The sequence below is a fragment of the Leguminivora glycinivorella genome, chromosome 10 (genome assembly GCF_023078275.1).
Source record: "Leguminivora glycinivorella isolate SPB_JAAS2020 chromosome 10, LegGlyc_1.1, whole genome shotgun sequence".
NCBI classification, from domain to species: domain Eukaryota; kingdom Metazoa; phylum Arthropoda; class Insecta; order Lepidoptera; family Tortricidae; genus Leguminivora; species Leguminivora glycinivorella.
In genome coordinates, this window is record NC_062980.1 from 2,099,844 (window position 1) to 2,107,205 (window position 7,362).

The window sequence follows — 7,362 nt, forward strand, 5'->3', positions numbered from 1 at the left end:
TACTTACTGTTTTCTGAAAGTTATCTATACTTGCTATTCTTTCTATTTTTCGTAAAGGTGATGTCACACCACACGCGTCTTTGAGTGCACGGGAACGCATGCCCGTACAAATGACGCTACAGTCCTAACCTAATCAGCGCCGGCCCGTGCACTCGATCAGGGTAGAGCGAGTTTGAGTTTCGGCGCCCTTGGAAAGAAGTTTTACGATGTAGATAAAAATACCGCGAGCATAGCAAGCGAAATTTTTTTCATAGTAATGACGTAGTTTGATGATTAACGCAATACAGAATTTATGGATTTCATCATACGGAGTACGAAAGGGACAAGAGTTGAATTTTCTCAGTCGCAGACTTGAAATGAAAACGCGAGCGCAGCGAGCGCGGAATTTTCCCTAAGTAACTAAAAGAAGACTTATATAAATAGTAAGCGCGAAAGAAGCGAGCGCGATTTTTTTTCCTGTTGACGCAATTCTCAACTCGCTAGCGGGGAAGCAGCGAGCGTTCAAGCTTTGATCAACTGCAGAACTGCGGTCTTTGGCATATTTTGGGTTATTTTGACTTCACAGGGCGCCTATTTTCCCGACTTTTAGGCCTTATATTTCGCGATCACTATAATTTTTATAATACTAAGAATTAGAAGAAATTAACTGCGAACTCGATCGTCACCGTCCCACCCATTTCGGTATTTTGCCACTTAATGCCCTTCGGGATCTTAGTCCTTTGGAGTTCGCTCATCATCTCCTGTGACTCACAAAATTGCGCCTCTCTGAGACGTTTTGCGCCTTTGGCTTTATGAGGAACTCCGCTTTGGACTATCGGATGAACTCCGCTTTAGACTCATATTTTTGCATTTGGATAACGACGTAACTTTGTCGTTGGGCCGCACAACAATGTGGTTCGACAAGGGCTAGAATCCTCCTTTTACGGTGCCCTAGCAACAGCGCCCGTGAGCGCCAATGAATGTTGGTATATGTTGGCAATGTGGTACAACTTTCCAAATGAATAATAAATCTAGATTTTCAATAGCTGGATTAATTCCTGACTCCTCTCGCCATTTTGTGATATGTGCGCGCCCACGCCATGTATAATTTTTTTGTATGGATTTTTCCACATTCTCGATTTTGGCGCCCCTTTACCATGTGGCGCCTAGAGCGGCCGCTCCACTCGCTCTACCCTTAATCCGGCCCTGGTCCTAATACAGTTGCACAAAGCGACTAGTCAAAGGAAATTGGCGGTCACGTTTTCTATTATAGTTTGTAGTCTATTGTCGATTTTAGTCGACTATGGGACATATTTAAAAACGCTATATCGACTTAATACGTGAGTAACCCGCTTAAAATATTTTTAAATATGTATGAGTCTCACGGGAGTTTTATAGTTAAGACTATGGGACAGTTCAAAGGTGTATAATTTTGATGCTTTTATACTTCACACTTTACCTTTAAGATACTCTTATATCTCGTTCAGGTCTCTTTGTCTTTAATTTATTAATTTGACCATAAATTTTTCAATACTACATTGATGTCACATAACTTTTCAATACTAAACTGAAGCGCTGGTGGCCCAGCGGTAAGAGCGTATCACTTTCAATCCGGAGGTCGCGGGTTCGAACCCCGGCTCGTACCGGTCAATGAGTTTTCGGAACTTATGTGCGAAATGTCATTTGATATTTGTTAGTCGCTTTTCGGTGAAGGAAAACATCGTGAGGAAACCGGACTAATTCCAATAAGGTCTATTTACCCTTCGGGTTGGAAGGTCAGATGGCAGTCGCTTTCGTAAAACTAGTGTCTATGCCATATCTTGGGATTAGTTGTCAAAGCGGACCCCAAGCTCCCATGAGCGCGAATACCGGGATAACGCAAGGAGGATGATATGATTGATGTCACATAACACATAACCATACGACCCGCCTGATGGCTAGCGATTACCGCATTCTATGGACGAATGTAATACCTATACCAAGGAGGATCGAGTATCGTAGAGAATTACTGTCAAAATAAAATGTGTAATCACAGTGCATATACTGCCATCTCTTGACACAAGCATAAAACTTTTGAACCTCAATGTTGACAATTTGATATGTGTGAATGTCAAATATTAATATTAGCGCCATCTAGCCGAGCGTTCCCCAAAGGTGTAACGCCATCTAGGCCACCGTACCGTTTTCTCTAGGGCTTTGAGGTACCTACGCTTTTTTCTTAGACTTTATCCGTCTATACGGAGTTACTATGTATAGGACATAGTAGACACATGCGCGTTGCCGATCGATAAGAGCAATAAGTGATAAACTCCGAACCCTCGATGCACAACTTTTCTCATCGACAGGAACACAATTAATTCCCTAGTTTAATTTGACTGTAATAATTTTGAACTTCCCGACAACTCACTGATATTAGTTTATTATGATACCACAGATAATCGAAGCGGAAGTGGGGAATCCGCAGAGACTTCCGGAACTTAGTTGTCAATCTAAGTTCAAAGTTGAACACTTGCTAAATGAAGGTTGGCAGACTTGGCATGCGGTTGATTGTTGACAAACAATTTTGACAGTTCTGAGAGTTGGAAGAGTGACATCTCTAAAGGCGTTGATATTTTAGAAGTGCTACGAATATTTGGTGTTCGCCCGAATATTGAATTATTAACACCAACAAGCTTGTGAAGAAAAAAATCACTTTAAAGTTTATATCTGTCTTTTTTTTAATGTAGGTACTTACCGAAATCGACTCCTTTCGATCGTTGTTTTATTTAATCGCCTCTCGTTACTTACTATTTTTCGCATATTTACATACATACATACATACAATCACGCCTGTATCCCATAAAGGGGTAGGCAGAGCACATGAAACTACTAAAGCTTCAGTACCACTCTTGGCAAATAAGGGGTTGAAAGAAAACGAAACTGTGGCATTGCAGTGACAGGTTGCCAGCCTCTCGCCTACGCCACAACCCACGCCACGCTCTGCTTTCGCATATTTATCGTAAATAAATAACGATCTACATATCGTCAATAGCGTATTTTGTGTGATTCTTACTACAACCAAATTTCAATATAATGTTTTGCCGACTAGGCACCACAAATTGTGACGCAAAAATATTATACCATGCCTTTCTATCGTGAAAACCCCTTTTTTATGCGGCAGGAGGCAAACGAGCAGACAGGTTCCCTGATGGTAAGCGATCACTGCCGCCCATGGACACCTGAAACACTGGAAAGATCGGAGCTGCGTTACGTTGCTCTTTTCTTGAAGGTCGTCTCGGTCCGGAAATACCGCCAGCGTCAGTTTATTCCACACGTTAGCTGAGGCAGGAAGTTTCTGGAGAATCTCACAGAGGACCCGCAATGAGGGCGTTACCTGCGCCAATCTTCGATTACAATCCATTGATATTATGATAGTTTCTAAAGCTTATCATATTAAAATCATCGTTTTTAAACAAAATAGTATCTCATAATTACTTCATAGCTTTTTTTTTGTGATATTGGGCATCAAAGTTTATTTTAGGGTCAAAAACTGATTTTTTGGTCATAATTTTTGTTTTAATTAGTTTAAAATTAAAATTTCTCTTAAATTTTTAGAAAATCCAAAAGTAAATCTATATCGATTTCATGTATGTAACACCCTTCACTAAAATCAAATTTCGATACAAGTGTTTTTTTGACCATGTTAAAAAAATCATAAAAAAATTAGTTATTTTTTTTAAATATGGCTCTTACGAATAGAGATGAAAGATTGAAAAACCGATGGCCGTTTGTCTTATAATTCTATCTGTAGTGCAAATTTAGGAGTTACAACTCAAAACTTGTCAAAATTCGTTGAAAACCGTGTAGAGCCCCTTAAAAGTTGGTTTATATGGATTTAGGGGCCACATTACGCCAGTTGAACCCCAATTGAGTAACGATGAAACAGGCAGTAGTGAAAACAAGCCGCAATGCAAATTCGCTAATGGAATACTAATTCAAAGGGCGCTGTAATTAGAAACTGATGTTGTGCTTACGTAGATCTTGGAGGGTTTCAACAACCATGTCAAAATGGCATGCAGTAAGAGATTTCTTGCACTGATTTATAACGTCACTATGACATAGTTCTACAGTGGCCTAGAGTTCCAATTGGTTGACTGTAATTGGGCATTTCTCAGGAGGCGCGTTTTTACGTGTCCGAGGCAAAAAACGTCAGAACGGACTGTTCTAAAAATCTGAATTAAATTAGGCATAATCTTTAGCCTCTGTTCTATTTGGTACACCTTAACATTATTTATTTATTATTTGTATGATATGAGTAATAAAATATTAAATGCGAAAAATGACCGTCGGTGGGCGTGTCCCGCACTCAGAATTTGCAAAACAAAAAATCATAACTCAAAATGGAGTTGTTGATCGCAGTTGTTATAGATATTCACGTATAAGGTATTAGTTAACCCATCATATTTTCTGTATAAAAATAATATGTTAGCTAAACTCTTCGAGTAAAGACAAATTTACCATGTGTCCCGGGCTAGTGACTGATTTCGGTGTAATTTTTTAAACATGACATTAATCTTACAAATTAGTAGATCAGGGACGTAGTAGCACAAATATAGTTAGTTTTAGCTATGTTTTAACCGTTCAGTGTAGAGAAGATGCAGTACCGTTTTATAAAGGGGACTTTTTGAAGGTTTTTCAGTCGTTCGCTGGGTTTGGTCCCATGTTTTTTAAGATTCGGTGGATCAATTTACTCCCACAGTTTAGGTCCATTTGTCGTTATGTAAGGTACTAACAAATCCTTGAAAGTATGTTATTACGTCATTATAACATCTCTGTATCATTCATGCTATTGCAGTTATCTCCAAAAAAGCTATAAAATTTGATATCAGTGGAGTTGATTTCCGTGGTTTCGGTGGATTTTTTGACCACCGATATCAAAAAAAGTGACCACCGACTTCGATTGCCACGTTGTAAACTGATTAAATGTTCATTATTTTCTAATATTTCATACTTAAATAGTAGGATATACCTTGTAAAAACATAGAACTATGTTTCTAAGCAAATTAAGCCACTCTATGGGTACAAAATTGTCTACTAGATAATGACTAGCATATTACCATGTTAAATTTTGTAAAATTGCGCGATTATGAGCCTTTTTACATGACCTGTCATCGAATTAAAATGAAAAATATCAATAAATTGAATAATAATTTATATATTAAGTTGAAATGTGGAATAATGTGTAAAAAATTGAATTCGGTGGGGCAAATTGATTACAGTGCCCATACATAATTTCGGTGATTTTAAAATGTCAGATTTCTTACAAACTATAAGGTTTTAATGGAGGCCTCCACCACCAATATTTTTTATATTTAGGCTAGATTTTAGTAAATTGACTGACATATCAATAAAGTAGTAAATGAAAATCACCACCGAAATCAGGCACCGAACGTCATCCCTGAGAACCGCCCAATTATAAACTGTTAGTAAACACTACTTAGTAGAGGAACTAGAGGAGACTGCTAATTGTCGCACTGGTTGGTTGTTACAGCGGGTCTAAATATATAAGCAGCTCGAAGAGCTGCTAGTGTATCAAATAAATAATAATAATAATAAACAACTCAACCTAATAGCCCGGTTTCTTTTTGTACCTTTTTCTTACAATAGTTCTACACTAACCGGGGCTTGTCCTTGGGTGCATTACTATAGTGCGGACAGGGATAATCGCCGGTTAGTGTCACATTACATTTAGATTAAATTGTCTTAAAGGACCTCTGCGCTGTTGGCTTCGGCCCCACGCACGCCTCCCAAAAGCCCGGGACCCCATGGTCCCGAGAACTGGAAAGGACATACAAATAATAATAATAAAAGAAGAAACTGACTGACTGACTGACATATCAATGCACACCCGAAACCGCTGGTCCTAGAGATTCCAAATTAGGCACGTAGGTTCCTTATACGGTGTAGTGGTACACTAAGAAAGTATTTTTCAAAATTAACATCCTAAGGGGGTGACATGGGGTCCAAAGTTCAACGTTTGAATAAGATTACTTTTAATACGCGGGCGAAGCCGCGGGTAAAAGCTAGTTAATAATAAATTAGTAAATGCTTACCATCAATCGACCATAACCGAAGAAGAAGAAGATCGTACTTAGATCTAATATTTGACAGATAGGTCTGAATCGGGCCCATATTTTCCGACCTAAAAAATTTCGTCTTCAGACCGTTACACTGACCGTTCCGGATCTTTCAAGCCAAGCTGCTGAATAACACATCTCATTACAGTGCATCGATGTGAAAGACAATAGTTCCTAGTACATATCTCGACGTATTACCATATTTCTGTATTTTATTATTCAAAACTCTAATAAAAGATCATCAGTGGAATTCCTTGCCGGCGGCTATATTTCCGAGCTCATATAACCCGGCAACCTTCAAATCTAGGGTGAACAGGCATTTCCTGCGCGAGCTCACTCCATCGTAGGCCACGCCTTTGCCTTTGGCTAGTCTGTGACCAAGAGTAAGCTCATTCATACTTTAAAAAAAAGAAATTGTACCATCTTACTTTCCTACAACTCATTCCCAATCCCTAAAATATTATGTCTACGGGCTACGACAATTTTGACCATCAAGCGATACGTCTGCCCTTTTTTCCTATATAAAAAAAACTGCAGCAGTGATTTTCCACGACTCCACGAGTAGATATCAGTTAAACCTAGGTCTTTGTCATCTGGACGTTTCGCACCTTTGTACCGCACAATGGCGTAACCTTGGCACCAACGATCTACATTGGCAAATTGGTCGCTCAATACAAATAACACTTCACAGACCACAAGCTCAATAGATATAACAGTATACCGATAGCGCCGAGTTTTTGACGCCAGACGTCGACAGAGGCGGTCGCGCCAATATGCAAGAGCGATAAAGGGATTGCTACGAAACAGATATTAGGTATCGTGAGCGTTTGTGCATTTGGCTAAGTACCCTGATGTATTTATTTCAATAAGTTTAAAATTACTGATTTAAACTCTCACGATTATTACACATAATTATTTTTAAAATCGGACTTAATCGCGTATGACTACATATTAAACTGACCTCCAACGTTTCAGGGACAGCGTTGTCCCTGTGGTTTCGGGTGGAGGTCAGTTTAATATGTAGTCATACGCGATTAAGTCCCGATTTTAAAAATATTTAAGTTTAAAATTACATTGTAATAAAAAAATCAGTTGCGTTAAATAGAAGTACCTATACGGAGTCTACCTACAGAAGATAGTCCGTGTAGGTGCCACTTTAAATGTTTTCGTCTGGGCATAAAGTAACACGTCCACAACTCTTAAATAATGTATTCAACATTCACCACCAGTAGTAAAAACACTATTAAGATGGATGATAGTTATGCCG